Below are 15,445 nucleotides of genomic sequence, written 5' to 3' on the forward strand. Positions count from 1 at the left end.
TCCAGGCTGGAGACACACGGAAATAGCTGGAAAATCCTACTCACCAAGGATGGAAAGCAGAACTGAGAGTGTCCTCATGGTGGGACGAAAACATCATTTGCCTTCTCCCACAACCTTCAGGATCAAACCTCTCTGTCTCCACACCCACACCTCTTGCTTGCTTTCCTTGCCTCCATCTGCACATCTCTGTCAATCGGACTCTCTGTGTCACTGTCTTCCTCTGACACCTGCCAGCCAGCCCCTTTGACACAAAGATCAAACTTCCTGTTTCACACCCATGCAAACCACATGCCCACACAACACAGACACACACACACAACACAAACAGTACACACGCCCACACAAAACAGACATGCTCACACAACACAGACACGCACACACAACACAGACATGCCCACACAACACAGGAGGTACACACACACAATGCCGGCAGTACACACACACACACACAGACTCACACAACGCAGAGGGTACACACGCCCACACAACACAGGAGGTACACACGCACAATGCAGCAGTACACACACACACACGCCCACACAACGCAGAGGGTACACAGACTCACACAACGCAGAGGGTACACATGCTCAAACAACACAGGCAGTACACACACAGACTCCACACACCCTGAGGGGCTGTCCACACTAGGATAAAAGGTGTATTTCTAATACATGGTAGCTGCCCATCTCTAATATCTGTCGGTCTCTATCACCTCTCTCACTGGCTGGCTCTAGCATCTCTCTGTGTCTCGCTCTCTCCCCCGTCTCTTTGTTCTCTCTGACTGCTCAGTGCAGGCACAGATCCAGAGCCCGCCCACCCCGTTTTGTGCAGAGACCCACGTTGCCTTCCCTCAGCACATAGAGATATCCAGCACTGTCCTGTAGAGTCACCTCCCAGATCACCAGGGGGGCCGTGTAATTGCCCACGTGCAACTCAGCAGAGACTTGCCCGTGTTCCTTTCTGAGCTGGGATTTGTCCAGCTGAATTAGCATCTGCGGGGGCTGGTGTGTGAGCTGCTGGTACCAGAAGAGATACGGAAAACTACCACTGGTGGAAAAATTACAGCTCAGAGTTACACTGCGCCCAGCTGGGACTGTCAGGGCAGGAGGGGACTGGAAGATGGACACCTTCTGACCATGGCCTGCAAAGACAGGGAGTCATTGTTACACTGCTTTCCTGTGTCTCCGGCTAGCCATCCCCATGCACACCCTCACCTACCTACCTACCTATCCCTCCAGGTCCAGTTTATATCCATCCATCCATCCCAGGCACACCCTCACCTATCTATCCATCTCTCCTTCTACAGAATGTAGCCTGCCTATCCATTTACTCTCTATCCATTCTTCCTTCTTCAATATCTCATCTAGCTGGCTATCCATCTGTCAATCTATTTGCTCTTCCTTGGACAGTGTCTTGTCCATCGTTCTCTCTCACCCTGTACAATCTCTCTCTCTCTCTAGCAAAGAACCATGCAGACTTTTATTCCTCTTTTTATTCCCGTCTCTCCATCCGCGTCCCTGTCTCTCTGCCCTTCCACGTCTGCTGCCCAAGCACTGCTGGTGCAAATGCCCCAGTTACCCGCTCTGCCACTGGCTCAGGACACTGGGCACTTTCCCCTCTGACTCCAGCGGGGACTCTTGGTCGCTCAGATTCCCCCTGTGGTGAAAGTCGCCCCTCACCGGGCTTTGCATGCCCCACCAGGACTGCCAGCCAAAGCAAGACCATGTTGCCCTTTCCCCGCCTCATGGAGCTGAGTCATGGCAGAGGGTGAACCCTGTCTTAAAACTGCTATGGCTCTCTAGGCCTGAGGTTTGCTTCTTTGCATCATCCTGTCTCCTCCCCCTTCCAGTTCAAAACAGCAAGGAGAGCAAGCCCCACAAGCCCGCGTCTGGAACCCTGCACTCTGTAACGGAGCGTCTGTTACAGGGAGAGGGTAACACTAGGATTCAGGAGACTCAGTTCCTTCCTCTGCCACTGACTCTTTGTGACCTTGGGTAAGTCACTCGGCGTGAGATTTGCAAAGGGATTGGGGTGCCCAAGGGAGCAGGAAAGAACCTGGAGGGATTTTCAAAAGCACCTGTGCAAATTAAGTTCCTAACTCCCTTTGAAATCAATAGGAGTTAGGTGCACAAGGCTTCTGAAAAGACCACTCGGTGCCAATCAGCCTCTTCAGGTGCCTAACTACCTTTGACAATCTGGTCTTTAGTCTCTACAGGCTAGATTATTAAAGAGATTTAGGCACCTAAAGGTACCTAGTGGGGTTGTCAAAAGGGCCTAGGTGTCCAACTCCTTTCGCAGACAGTGGGAGTTAGGCACTAGGGGCATTTGAAAATCTTACTCAGTGCCTCCATACCTTTAAAAATCTGGCCCTCTGCCTCATCTCCCCAGCAGTGAAAGGAGGATCCAGCCCTTCTCTGCCTCACTGGGGGATGTGAGTCTAAGGGTATGAATGCTTGGAAGCTGTGGGAACTACGTGCTACCTAAAATGGTGGGGGGTGGTTTGAGGAGGAGGATGGTGCTGTGGAATAGGCTCCCAGCCCATCTCTTTTACCCCTGTTCTACACACAGATTTTGTAGATGGAACTTTGTCATTGGGTGGGTGAGTTCTTCACAATCTAGTTATCCCAGAAACTTTCTGAATGCGGAGGAGGTTCTGCTGGGAAAAAGGGGCCTTGTCCTGGTGCCGTTGATTCTCCTCACCATTCAGCAATAGCTATGCCAGGATAAGCCCCTCTGTGCTGGTATCACTGCATCCGCACTGGGGCAGTCGTACCACTTTGCCATTAGACCAGACTGGTTAAAGCACTACAGTTCATCTGGCTCCCCAGTATCTGAGCACCCCAAAATCAGCAACGTATTGAGCCTCACAATGCCCCAGTGAAGCAGGGCAGGGAAGTACTGCACTAGTTTGACAGGTGGGAACTGAGGCATACAGCGCCAGGTTTGTAAAGGTATTTAGGCACCTAAAAGGATTTTCAGAAGTGCCTAGGTCCAATGGGAGTTGGGCACCTCTGTGCTTTTCAAATTCCCACTCGGTACCTATCTGCCTCTGGAGGCACCTAAACACCTGTAAACGTCTGAATCTAAATGATGTACGCAAGGTGACACATGAAGTCAGTGGAGGAGGAGGCAATGGAATCAAGATTCCCCAAGCCCCAGGCTGGCACGCTGACCCCTGGACCATCCTTCCCAAGGGGGCACTGTCAGCCACAGAGCCTGGGACATTTACGACGAGGCCTGGAAAGTGGGTGTACGGGGTACTGACCTCTGGGGCGTCTCCTCTGGTGTAAATCAGCCTGCATCCAGTGATTGCAATGGGCGCTGTGGGTCAGACCCTATGATGCTACTCGTCAACTGGCAACTTGGCTTTATGCAGAGCCCTTTCAAAGGAGCCTGAGGGATTTAGGCACTCAATTCAATGGGAGTTGGGTGCCTAACTCCCTTGACCCACTTGGAAATTCCAGCCTTCAGAAACAAAGGGAAGCCATGTGAGAGATTCCCCATTGATGATCCTCGCCTGCCATCTAGTGGCTGATCCATCCCAGTTCCGTCTCACCCAGCCAGAGCTCCTGCACCTTTGCTCATACAGGGGCTGCATTCCCTCACCTCTGATTCTGCACCCTCGTTAGTCTCATCTTGTGCTGTTTGTATTGCGGTAGCACCCTGGAGTCCTAGCCATGGGCCAGGGCCCCATTGTGCTCACTGCTGTACAAACACTCACTGCCGCTAATCCCCTGAGTCGTTCTCAAACATGGGCCCTCCCCACTCGTCCCCCGGGGTGGGGATTCGCATCCTGAAAGAAATGTGGGAAATGAATGGAGGGTGAATTGCACCTTGGACTGGAAACCAGCAGTCATAGGTGGGCAGGCCCAGGTCCCCCAGCCACTTTGGTGTGATACCATCCACATCTATCCATCTATTTATCCATCCCCATCCACATCTATCTATCCCCATACATCCCATCTATCTATCTATCCATGCCCATCCACATCTATCCATCCATCCCCGTCCACATCTATCTATCTATCTAATCTATCTATCTATCTATCTATCTATGTATCTATCTATTTCCATACAGCCCCTCTAGCTAGCTAGCTAGCTATCCCCAGACTCCCCTTCTACCTATCTAGATAGCTAGTGTGGTAAACCCAGGACAAACAGCTACAAAAGCAGAGTAGTAATTAGTCCCAGGGGATTAAAAGGCCCCTCCCTATCCACTGAGGAGAGAGAGCCAGGGGGCAATAAGGTTCAGCTTGGAAAGGGATTGCTAGGGAACCAATTAGGTTCAGCTGACTCCAACTACTTGGGACCTTTTTAAACCCTCCCCTGGGTGGTAGGAGGGGGAGAGTGAGGGAGGGAGAGGAGCAGGGAAGCTGCCAGTAGGCTGTTTGCAGCAAGACACCAGACCTTCCCAGTAGGGAGGCTGCACTCGCTCCCCAGAAGGGAAGGAAAACAAGCCCAAGGGACTGACTGAGGAGAGGAGTAGCAGGACCCTGTGCCTCCTATAAGGATTTGCCTTGCCCCAAACCTGAGTCTCCAAGGCTAAAAAGGACTGAGCCTACTGAGGCGAACAAGGAATTTTGCCACACATGGTGTCAGCAGTGGGATGTGGTGAGTGAGTAAGGCTCTGTGGCAAGCCATCTCAGGGCAGGGTAAATCACACACACACAAAAAAATGGAGGATGTAGTGAAGGCGTTGGTACAGGCCACTGCGGCCCAACAAGAGGCTACCAGGGTACAGATGGCTGCCCAGCAAGAGTCAGTACGCGTCCAACAGGAGACCAACCAATTACTGATGAACCAGGCGGCCCAAGATCGAGCCACCCTGAATGAAGTAGTGAACCAGTTAAAAGCCCTGACCATGCTGACGCACGGGCTCCAGGGGATCTGGCTGCTGCAGGCAAGCAACTATTTACAGAAGATGACTAGGGACGATGATATAGAGGCATATCTCCTCGCCTTCGAGAGGACGGTACTGCGGGAGGCCTGGCCCCAAGACCAGTGGGCAGGTATCCTGGCTCCACTTCTGTGTGGGGAGCCCCAGAAGGCCTATTTCGACATGACCACAGAGACAGCTATGGATTACCCCCAGCTGAAGGAGGAAATCCTGGCAAGGTCAGGTGTGATGTCAGCCATACGGGTCCAGCGCGTCCATGAGTGGAAATACCGGGACAGCAAACCGCCGAGGTCCCAGCTATTTGATTTAATCCATCTCGCCCGGAAGTGGCTCCGCCCCGACACCAATGGGCCGGAGAAGATAGTGGAAATCCTCGTGTTGGACAGGTACATGAGGGGCTTGCCGCCAGACATATGGGGGTGGGTCCACCAAAACAATCCCTCCTCCTATGATGAACTAGTTGCCCTCTTAGAGAGACACCTAGCAGCCCAAGAACTTTCGCAGACCACCGGGGAAGGAAGGCGCCAGAATCAGAGACAAGTCTCTGCGCCAAGGCCCCGGTTTGCCCTAGCACCGAGCCGGACTATGGAGGGGAGGATGGAGGCCGAAGAGAAGCCAGAGGTCCCAGAGAGACTTGAGGACTGGGGGAGAAAGGCTTGGGGGATAAAGCCCAGTAGCCCGAGCAGGGTACCGATGTTATGCATGTGGCGAATTGGGGCATATTGCTGCCCAATGCCCAAATCTAGAAGAGCCCGTGCAATGCGAACTGGGAGATATAGGGGGATCATGTGATCTAATAAGTCTAGTAGGGGTTGCAATGGTCCCTCATAAATACACTAGACCTGTTAAGATGAATGGTATAGAGACCACCGCCTTAGTAGACTCTGGAAGTGCAATCACGCTGGTCTCGGGAAAGCTGGTCGGGCAGGACCAACTATCCCAGAACTATATCCCAACTATCAAGAATATCCTGTGTGCATGGGGATGTCAGTTACTACCCGACCATCCCCGTAAAAATAGAAGTTCTCAGAAACCCCACTAAGGTGACGGTGGGAGTAGTTCCGAAACTCCCCTACCCAGTCCTTATCGGATGAGACTTCCCGGGATTTGATAGCCTACTCCCTGGGGAGAAGGTGGAAGAAAATAATGAACCCGGGACCCAGGAGGTGGCCCAGATAGATAACCCCTCCCCCAGCCTTCCACAAATTTGGCCAGGATTTGTTCTCCCCGCCGGGAAAGCCCTGGAAGACTCAGAGGGAACGGAGGGCGGATAAAAGGAGAGGAACGAGGATCATGACCCAGTACCAGAAATCTACGCTTGTAGGGGAAAGAGGTGGCTCAACGGACAGCGGGGTGGGGCAGGAGATCAACGACCCAATAGCCGGACCTAGTTCCCCACGGGTTTTCCCCGTGTGGGAGACAGAGGTAGATCCCCCTGAGTTTGGACAAATTTTGGTCAGGATCAGGCCAATGATCCAATATACAGCAATATTTGTAAAGAAGTAGTCGAGGTAAATGGGGTCCCCTTGGAGGGGAGAGTCAAGGGCCCAGGGCCTCTTGGACCCGGACTACTCTGTATAGCAGAAGGGTGATCTGCTATACAGAGTAGTCCGGGTCCAAGAGCAAGTCGTAGAACAACTCTTGGTCCCACAGAAGCATCAGAGGGGCATGATGGATCTGGCCCATAGCCATCTGTTTGGGGGTCATCTAGGGGTAGATAAGACCCTTGATCGGATTCTGCAGCGGTGTTTTTGGCCTGGCATTTATGTGGCGGTCCAGCGATATTGTACCTCCTGTCCGGAATGTCAGTTACATGGGCCCCAACCTCACCTAAGGGCCCCTTTGGTACCTCTACCAATTATTGAAATCCCATTCGAGCGAATAGCTATGGCTCCAGTAGGGCCACTGGAGAAGTCAACCCGGGGTCATCAGTACATTGGTAGTACTAGATTATGCCACCCGAAATCCCGAGGCCGTACCCCTACAGAACACTATGTCCAAGACCATAGCCAAGGAATTAGTCCAGATTTTTTCCAGAGTAGGGATACCTAAAGAGATCCTGATGGACCAAGGGACCCCCTTTGTATCTAAGTTAATGAAGAACCTATGTACAGTGCTCCATATACAGACCCTCAGGACGTCAGTCTATCACCCCCAGACCAATGGTCTTGTCGAACGCTTCAATAGAACATTGAAGAACATGCTACAGAAAGTGGTTAGTCACGACGGGAAAGACTGGGACGCCCTGCTGCCTTACTTGCTGTTTGCTGTACGGGAGGTTCCCCAAGCTTCCACTGGATTCTCCCCATTCGAGCTGTTATATGGTCGCCACCCCAGGGGCATATTGGACATGGCCAAAGAGGGCTGGGAAGAACAGCCGAACCCCGGGAGAAACATCTTTGAACATGTATTGCAAATGAAAGACAGGATAGCCCAAGTCAGCCCCCTTGTGCGCAAACACCTGGAGAAGGCCCAAGGGGCCCAACGGGCATACTACAATCGCCAAGCAACGACCCGGAAGTTCCAGGTGGGAGACCGGGTAATGGTGCTCATACCCACGGCAGAGAGCAAGCTCCTGGCCAGGTGGCAGGGGCCATATGAGATAACAGAAGCCATAGGAGAAGTCGACTATAAGATCCGACAGCCGGGTCACCGGAAGCTGGAGCAGATCTACCATATAAACCTGCTGAAGCCATGGCAGGATAGAGAAGCACATGTGGTTGCGCTAGGGACACCATCCCCTAAAAGCGACCAGCCCGACCAAGTGGGAATATCCCCGGAGGTGACTCCGGAGCAACGATCTGAAGTGATCAGCCTGATTAAATGCAACCAGGATGTGTTCTCAGAAAAGCCAGGCAGGATGACTGAGGTTCACCATCACATCCTCACAAGGCCTGGAGTGAAGGTGAATGTCAAGCCATACCAGATCCCGGAGGCCAAAAGAGAGGAGATCAGGACAGAGGTCAGGAAAATGCCGGCCTTAGGAGTCATTGAAGAATCTCAGAGCCAATGGTCAAGCCCAGTGGTTTCAGTGCCTAAGCCGGATGGCAGCGTGAGGTTCTGCAACGACTTCCGAAAGCTGAATGAGGTGTCCCAGTTTGATGCATACCCTATACCCCGGATAGATGAGCTAATTGACAGATTGGGAAAAGCACGGTTTATGTCTACCCTTGACCTGACCAAGGGCTATTGGCAGATCCCCCTGGCCAAGGCCGACAAAGAGAAGACAGCCTTTGCAACTCCAGAGGGACTATATCAGTACACTGTCCTCCCCTTTGGGTTGCATGGGGCGCCCGCTACTTTCCAAAGGCTCATGGACAAACTGTTGCGACCACATGGCAAGTACACAGCAGCCAATCTCGACGACGTTATCATATATAGCCTCGACTGGGAGACACACTTGGAGAAGGTGGAGGCAGTGCTGGATACCCTGAGGAAGGTGGGGCTGACGGCAAACCCCTCCAAGTGTTCGCTCGGGCTAGCTGAAGCCAAATACCTCGGGTATATAGTAGGGAGGGGCATGGTGAGGCCCCAACTCAACAAGTTAGAAGCTATACAGAAGTGGCCCCGACCGCTCTGAAAAAAACAGATCAGGGCATTCCTGGGACTAGTGGGGTACTATAGACAGTTCATTCCCCACTTTGCCACCAGTGCATGCCCATTAATGGACCTAGTGAAAGCTCAGGGCCCCGATATAGTAAGATGGGCGACCGCAGCTGAAGAAGCTTTTTCAGATCTACGGACGGCCCTCTGCACTGAGCCCATACTCGTGGCCCCAGACTGGGGGAAGGAGTTTATCCTACAAACCGACACCTCTGATGTAGGGTTGGGGGTGGTACTTTCACAAATGGTTGGGGTCGACGAACACCCCGTCCTCTTCCTCAGTAGGAAGCTCCTGCCTAGGGAACGGAAATACGCCATTGTCGAAAAAGAATGCCTGGTGGTAAAAGGGGCCATAGAAAGCCTCCTCTACTATCTACTGGGGCGGAGGTTTACCCTTGTCACGGACCATGCCCCTCTGCAGTGGATGCATCAAAATAAAGACAAAAATGCCAGAGTGATGAGATGGTTCCTGTCGCTTCAACCCTTCCACTTCAGAGTACAACATAGGTCTGGAATCCAACATGGCAATGCGGATGGCCTGTCGAGAGTGCACAGTTTGCTGACCCAAGTAGCCCAACCCCGTAGTGTTGAGCGGGGGGGGGGGAATATGTGGTAAACCCAGGACAAACAGCTACAAAAGGGGGGTAGTAATTAGTCCCAGGGGATTAAAAGGCCCCTCCCTAGCCACTGAGGAGAGAGAACCAGGGGGCAACAAGGTTCAGCTGGAAAAGGGGTTGCTAGGGAACCAATTAGGTTCAGCTGACTCCAACTACTTGGGACCTTTTTAAACCCTCCCCTGGGTGGTAGGAGGGGGAGAGTGAGGGAGGGAGAGGAGCAGGGAAGCTGCCAGTAGGCTGTTTGCAGCCGGACACCAGACCTTCCCAGTAGGGAGGCTGCGCTCGCTCCCCAGAAGGGAAGGAAAACAAGCCCAAGGGACTGACTGAGGAGAGGGGTAGCAGGACCCTGTGCCTCCTCTAAGGATTCGCCTTGCCCCAGACCCGAGTCTCCAAGGCTAAAAAGGACCGAGCCTACGGAGGTGAACAAGGTATTTTGCTGCACTAGCTATTTGCAGTGTTGTTGTAGCCGTGTTGGTCCCACAACATTAGAGACACAAAGTGAGGGAGGTCATATCTTTTATTGGGCCAACTTCTGTTGGTGAAAAAGACAAGCTTTTGAGCCACACAGAGCTCTTCTTCAGGTCTGGGAAAGGCACCCTCTCTCTCTCTCTCTCTCTTTGTCCCTGTCTCTCTGTCTCTCCCCCTAGCCTTCCATTCCATGCATGGGTCTGTCTGTCTGCCTGTCTAATCGTTTCTCTCCCCAGAGGGAAGGTCCTGTCAGAACTGCGAGAGGGGATACTGTGGAATACAAAAGAGACAACCAAACTCTGCAGAGCAGCAGACCTTTCCCCTGGCTTTGGAAAGTAGCAGCCCTGGGTCCCCGTTTCCCTCCCCAGCCAGCCACGAGGGTGCAGGAGAGACTGACACACTGTGAGTTTGGGTGAGTGCTTGGAAGAACTTGGACATCTTCATGATGTCCTCTGTGCTTCAGTTGCACAGCTGCAGATCCCCACAGCCCCCAGTGCAGGGTGAGCTGATGTCACAGCAGGTTTTGCTGAGGCTGACTGAAGAGGTTATATATTTGGAGAAGAACAACAGAGCTCAGCAGCTGTGGAAGGGCTGGACCGGGCAAGGCATTTACCTGGAGTTCCTCATGTTGCTGTCTCCCTGAAAGTCATTCTTTATTACTTGGGAGGGAGAGCATCACGGTGCATTCACTACCAAGTTACTCCTGTTTCACACCATATTAGATTTATGCCAGCTGAGGATCTGGCCCGATATCTTTGTTCTATTAACCTCAATACCAGATTGACAGCTGCATTACTCCAGTTTTACACCAGCATAATTGCACTGAAATCATTTCTCGTCTGCAAGGAGGACCCTTTGCAGGGCTTCAACAGGTTAAAAAGGTTTAAGTGTAATTTACAACTTATGTAAGGTCACTTGGGATACCAGATGTGTCTAAAGGGGCTCAGACGTAAATGAGAATGAGGCCCATTGATTGAAGTAGAATTACACCTGCATAAAAACTGGAGTAATGTAGCTGTGATGCAAACTATCTATTTCTGAGATTATCAGGACAAAGATCTTGGGAAAGAAACTGAGTTGAATTTGCCACCACAGAGCAGTGGCCTGTTTACACCAGTTGCGGGGCTGGTTGCATTGACTCCGATGGTACTATGGCCAATTTACACCAGCTGGGAATTTGCCCATTGACTCAACTGGAACTTTGGACAATTGACACCAGTGGGGGCTCCGTCCCTTTAAAATTAGAGATTGATTAGAATAAAAAGAACTGTTGTCCTGAGATTCATGTTTTCTCTTTTTTGGAATTAGTGAACATATTGGGCCAGATTCTCAGCTGGTACAAATCAGGACTGCTCCCTGGACTCTGAAGGAGCAACACTGATTTACCCCAGCTGGCCCAAAGACTTTGAATGCAAAAACATTCTTCCAAAAATGAGATGAAGTGGGTAGATTAAACTCCCAGCTGACGTCTTTTACTATGTCGGCTTGGCAGAATTTGATTTTTATTTTTTTTATAATTTTGATGGACAATATTGATATTGATTTTTAAGGTTTTTTTCTATTTTTATCAATTTAAATTTTCATAGTTGCACAGAATTATGGGGTTTAAGATTTTTTTCAGTTTTTATCAATTTAAATATTCACAGTTACAGGAAATTATGGAGGGCTCAGACAACTGGGGGGTGAGACAACAATTATTTAATGACAGTAGACATTGAGATTCAAAAAATTAAAACTTCATAACTGTTAAAATGCTTTGTCAACATCACATGCCAAAATATACAAAGGAAATATCCTTAAATGAAACTCTAAGGAGTTCTCACGCAGCATTTTGCTTCCTTATGGAGGTCAAAAAGAAATAGACCCTCTGGGCAGGGTATCCCAGCAGTGTCTAGTTGGGAGACAGAGCTGGACTGAGCTTGGACTGATGAATGCCTTGCATGTGACAAAGGTAAATATCTTCCCTTCACATCTAACACCCTAACCATCCCTCATACCAGGCAGCTTCCATGCTGGATAAAGAATCAGGCTGTTTAACTGCAGTTCAGTCCCTACCACTAAGAAATATGTTTCATGATAATGTTGCTCTTAAGAATCTTGGGCCAGATTTGTAAAGGTATTTAGGTGTCTAAAGAGGTAAATAGCTACTTAGTGTTTTTCACTAAGTGCCTAACTCCCATTGACACCAATAGGCATTAGGCACCTATCTGCTTACTGAGGTGCCTAAATACCTTTGACATTCTGGCCCATATAGATGCAAATAGCCCTTTCCCAATTCAGCACCATGGACAGAATCCGCCACTGCTTCACATTCCTATAGCTTCCACTAACATATCTACATGCTGGAGTCATGATATTCTATATTCTTTCAAAAGCAGAGGACATGGGACCAGGTTTACAAAGATATTCAGGCCCCTAAAGATGCAGATAGGCAACGACTGGGATTCAAACACATACCTAAGTGAGTTAGGTGCCTACCTCCCATTGAATTCCAACAGGATCTGTGTGCCCCTTTGTGCCTTTGAAAATCTCCCTCAAAGTGATCAGATATAGTGGGGACAGGCCCCAACACCAGAACTAGATAGATAGATACTGTGGAGAGAAGTAGCAGGCAGGCAGACAGGCAGACAGGTCTAGAATAAGAGCGACACCTGTTTACACCATTTGAGGATTTGGCCCTTTGTGGTTGAAGTGGTGGAGCAGGAGAAGCTAGCCCTGGGCTGTTAAGAGGAGAAGTGAAATGGGGAAGCAGCTGGTTCTATTGGCTGGGACTCAGAAAACCTGGGTTCTGTTCCTGATTCTGCCACTGATCTCGGGCAAGTCACGTCTCTTCTCTGTGCCTCAGTTTCACACCACCACCTCTTTTTGCTTATTTAGACTGTGAGCTCTTCAGGAAAAGTACTACCCGTGACTGTCTAGCTGTGCAGTGCCCAGCACCATGGGGTCTCCAGAGGCTACTGTAGCCTTAACCGCAGTGAAGGCCTCGCAAGACAACTCTTGCATCTTTGTTCTCGGTTAGTGAGGAGTGAATAACCGATCTGTCAGTTTGGTGGCCAAAAGGAAAAATCCAAAATACTTTCATTTTGGGTTGACCTAAAATGGATTTTTTCCAGTTTTTCCCACTGAAGCAAAAACCTGAAAAAATTCATATTTCTTAAAAATATGAACTATATTAGCAATTCTCCAGTCATAGGAGAATTCTCCAGTCATAGACACCCCTGAGTTTATGGGTTCATTAAAGATCCTTGCTATTGGCCTTGCAATGTCATGTGCCAGTTCCCTTAGTATCTTGGATGGAGATGATCCGGGCCCCCTGAGTTAGTCCCATTAAGCTGTCTGAGTTTGACTTCCACCTCGGATGTGGTAATTTCTACCTCCATATCCTCATTCCCATTAGCCACCCTGCGACTACCTCTAAGCTTTTCATTCGCCTTATTAAAAACTCGGGCAAAGTATTTGTTTAGGCGTTGGGCCACGCCTAGATTACCTTTACTCTCCACCCCATTCTCAATGTCAGTGCTGCACCTCCATTGTCTCTCTGCTAGTGCTCTGGTGATGTATGCCAATATAACTATGTTATGGGCCAAATTCTGCTCTCCGTTACACTGGTGTATATCCGCCACACAGTTAACTTGCAACACAATTAAAAAGGCAGAACTGGGCATGAGAAATGAGTTAAACAGATGCTCTCCGTCCTAAAGGCCATTTCACAAACACATTTCCAGTGTCCAGATCCTCAGCTGCCCCAGTAAATCAATGCTGCTTTATTGACCCCGTTGGAGCCAACTGTTATTCTTGGCGTCTAATTTGTTCTGACACAAATCTGATTTGTTCTGACACAAATCAGATGTCAAGAATTATAACATTCAAATACCAGTCGGAGAACACTTCAGCCTCACTGGTCACTCAATTACAGACCTAAAAGTCACAATTATTCAACAAAAAAACTTCAAAAACAGACTCCAATGAGAAACTGCAGAATTGGAATTAATTTGCAAACTGGACGCCATTAAATTAGGCTTCAATAAAGACTGGGAGTGGATGGGTCATTACACTAAGTAAAAACTATTTCCCCTTGCTAATTTTTCCCCTACTGTTACTCACACCTTCTTGTCAACAGTTGGAAATGGGCCATTCTGATTATCACTACAAACGTTTTTTTTCCTCCTGCTAATAGTCCACCTTAATTGACTAGTCTCATCATAGTTGGTATGGCAACACCCATTGTTTCATGTTCCCTGTGTATATATATCTTCCTACTGTATTTTCCAGTCCATGCATCCGATGAAGTGGGTTTTAGTCCACGAAAGCTTATGCTCAAATAAATTGGTTAGTCTCTAAGGTGCCACAAGTACTCCTCGTTCTTTTTGCTGATACAGACTAACACGGCTACCACTCTGAAATCTGTAATATCTGTCTGTCTGCTGCCTCTGCTGAAAGGAGTGCATGTCTGTGTGTGTGTTGGCTGCTATCTCCTGGCTTACGGCCCTGAATCCCCTTCTTCCATTTCCTCTCATTATAACCGTGTCTCTCTGCTCCCTCCACGCTCAGGACGTGTCTACGTCAGATAGATATACCTACATGTGAAAAAGTTTTCTGGCAGCAGACAGCTCTGAAATTGAACAGCAAAGGCATGAGTTCCAATTGACCAAAACTGAAGCTACCAAAAAATCAGACTAGATACAAGGCACAAAGTCTGAACAGTGAATGGAACTAAACCATTGGAGCAATTTACACAGAGACGTGGCAGATTCTCCATCACTTCTCCATCAAGGCTAGAGGACTTTCCTACAGATTCCCTCTAGCTCAAACAGGGGTTATGGTCGTAATGCAGAAATTATTGGGTGACGTTCTCTGGGCCATGTGACGGAGAAGGTTAGGTTAGACTACCATAATGGTCCGTTCTGGCCTAAAAGTCTAGGAAAAAGGATTACATGGAAAATTTCAAACACTTCTGATTTATTTTATCAAAAAATTCATGAAAAAAATGTCACTTTCAATGAAAAGTTATCAGTGTTTTCTCTTCTATCCTAATTTCCTCTGTTATATTATAATTTTCTCTGTTCTCTTCTGTTCTATTCAAGTTATATCTGGCTCTCGTTATCGTAACTGAACTTCTTCCAGATCTGCATTAACTGACACAACTAACATCTGTCACCTGTTACTGGCCTTTGACATTTTCCTACTAAAAAATGCAGGGAATGGGGGGGAAATAGGGGGGAAATATTTTTTGTAAAATTTAAAAAATCAGAAAATTAAAAAACAAAAACTGAACAAAGTTTTCTGAACAAAAGCTAATTGTTCATTTAAAACTCTTTGCACAGGGAAATGCTTGAACAGCCCTTATTATTTGCAGTAGGCTGGTGCCTTATATGCCCCCGCTGAGCCCCATATGCAGGGGATATGGGTCTGTGCCAGTGGCAGTGAGCGAAGCCTGGCTTGCTCAAGGTGCAGCATGCTTTTAACCATGAAGGCCCACAGGTCAATCCCTGGTTAGCTAGCCAAGACGGTGGCCATCACTTAGGCCCCTACAGGGCCCAACCAAGCAAGGATAGGGGCTAGAATGCTGCCGTGCACTTGTAGAAGGTTCCTGCCCCCTAGAGCATGTGTGAGGGAGCAGGGGAAGAACTGTGACTCTGCTCAAGCAGCCCAACAGGCCTGGAACAGAGCCTGATCTATTTACCAGTCTGCACAGCTCTCCGGCTGCACACATTTCACACAGTTTTCCTGCTTCGCACGTTTTGCACTGCTGTCCTGTTCCAAACGTTTTCCACATCTCTTCTCTTGCACGCATTTTCAAAAGTTCTCTTGTGGCATGGATTTTTGCATGGCTTTCCCATCGCATGTGCTCTGCAGGGCT

This window comes from Natator depressus, chromosome 13 (genome assembly GCF_965152275.1).
Source record: "Natator depressus isolate rNatDep1 chromosome 13, rNatDep2.hap1, whole genome shotgun sequence".
Taxonomy (NCBI): Eukaryota; Metazoa; Chordata; order Testudines; family Cheloniidae; genus Natator; species Natator depressus.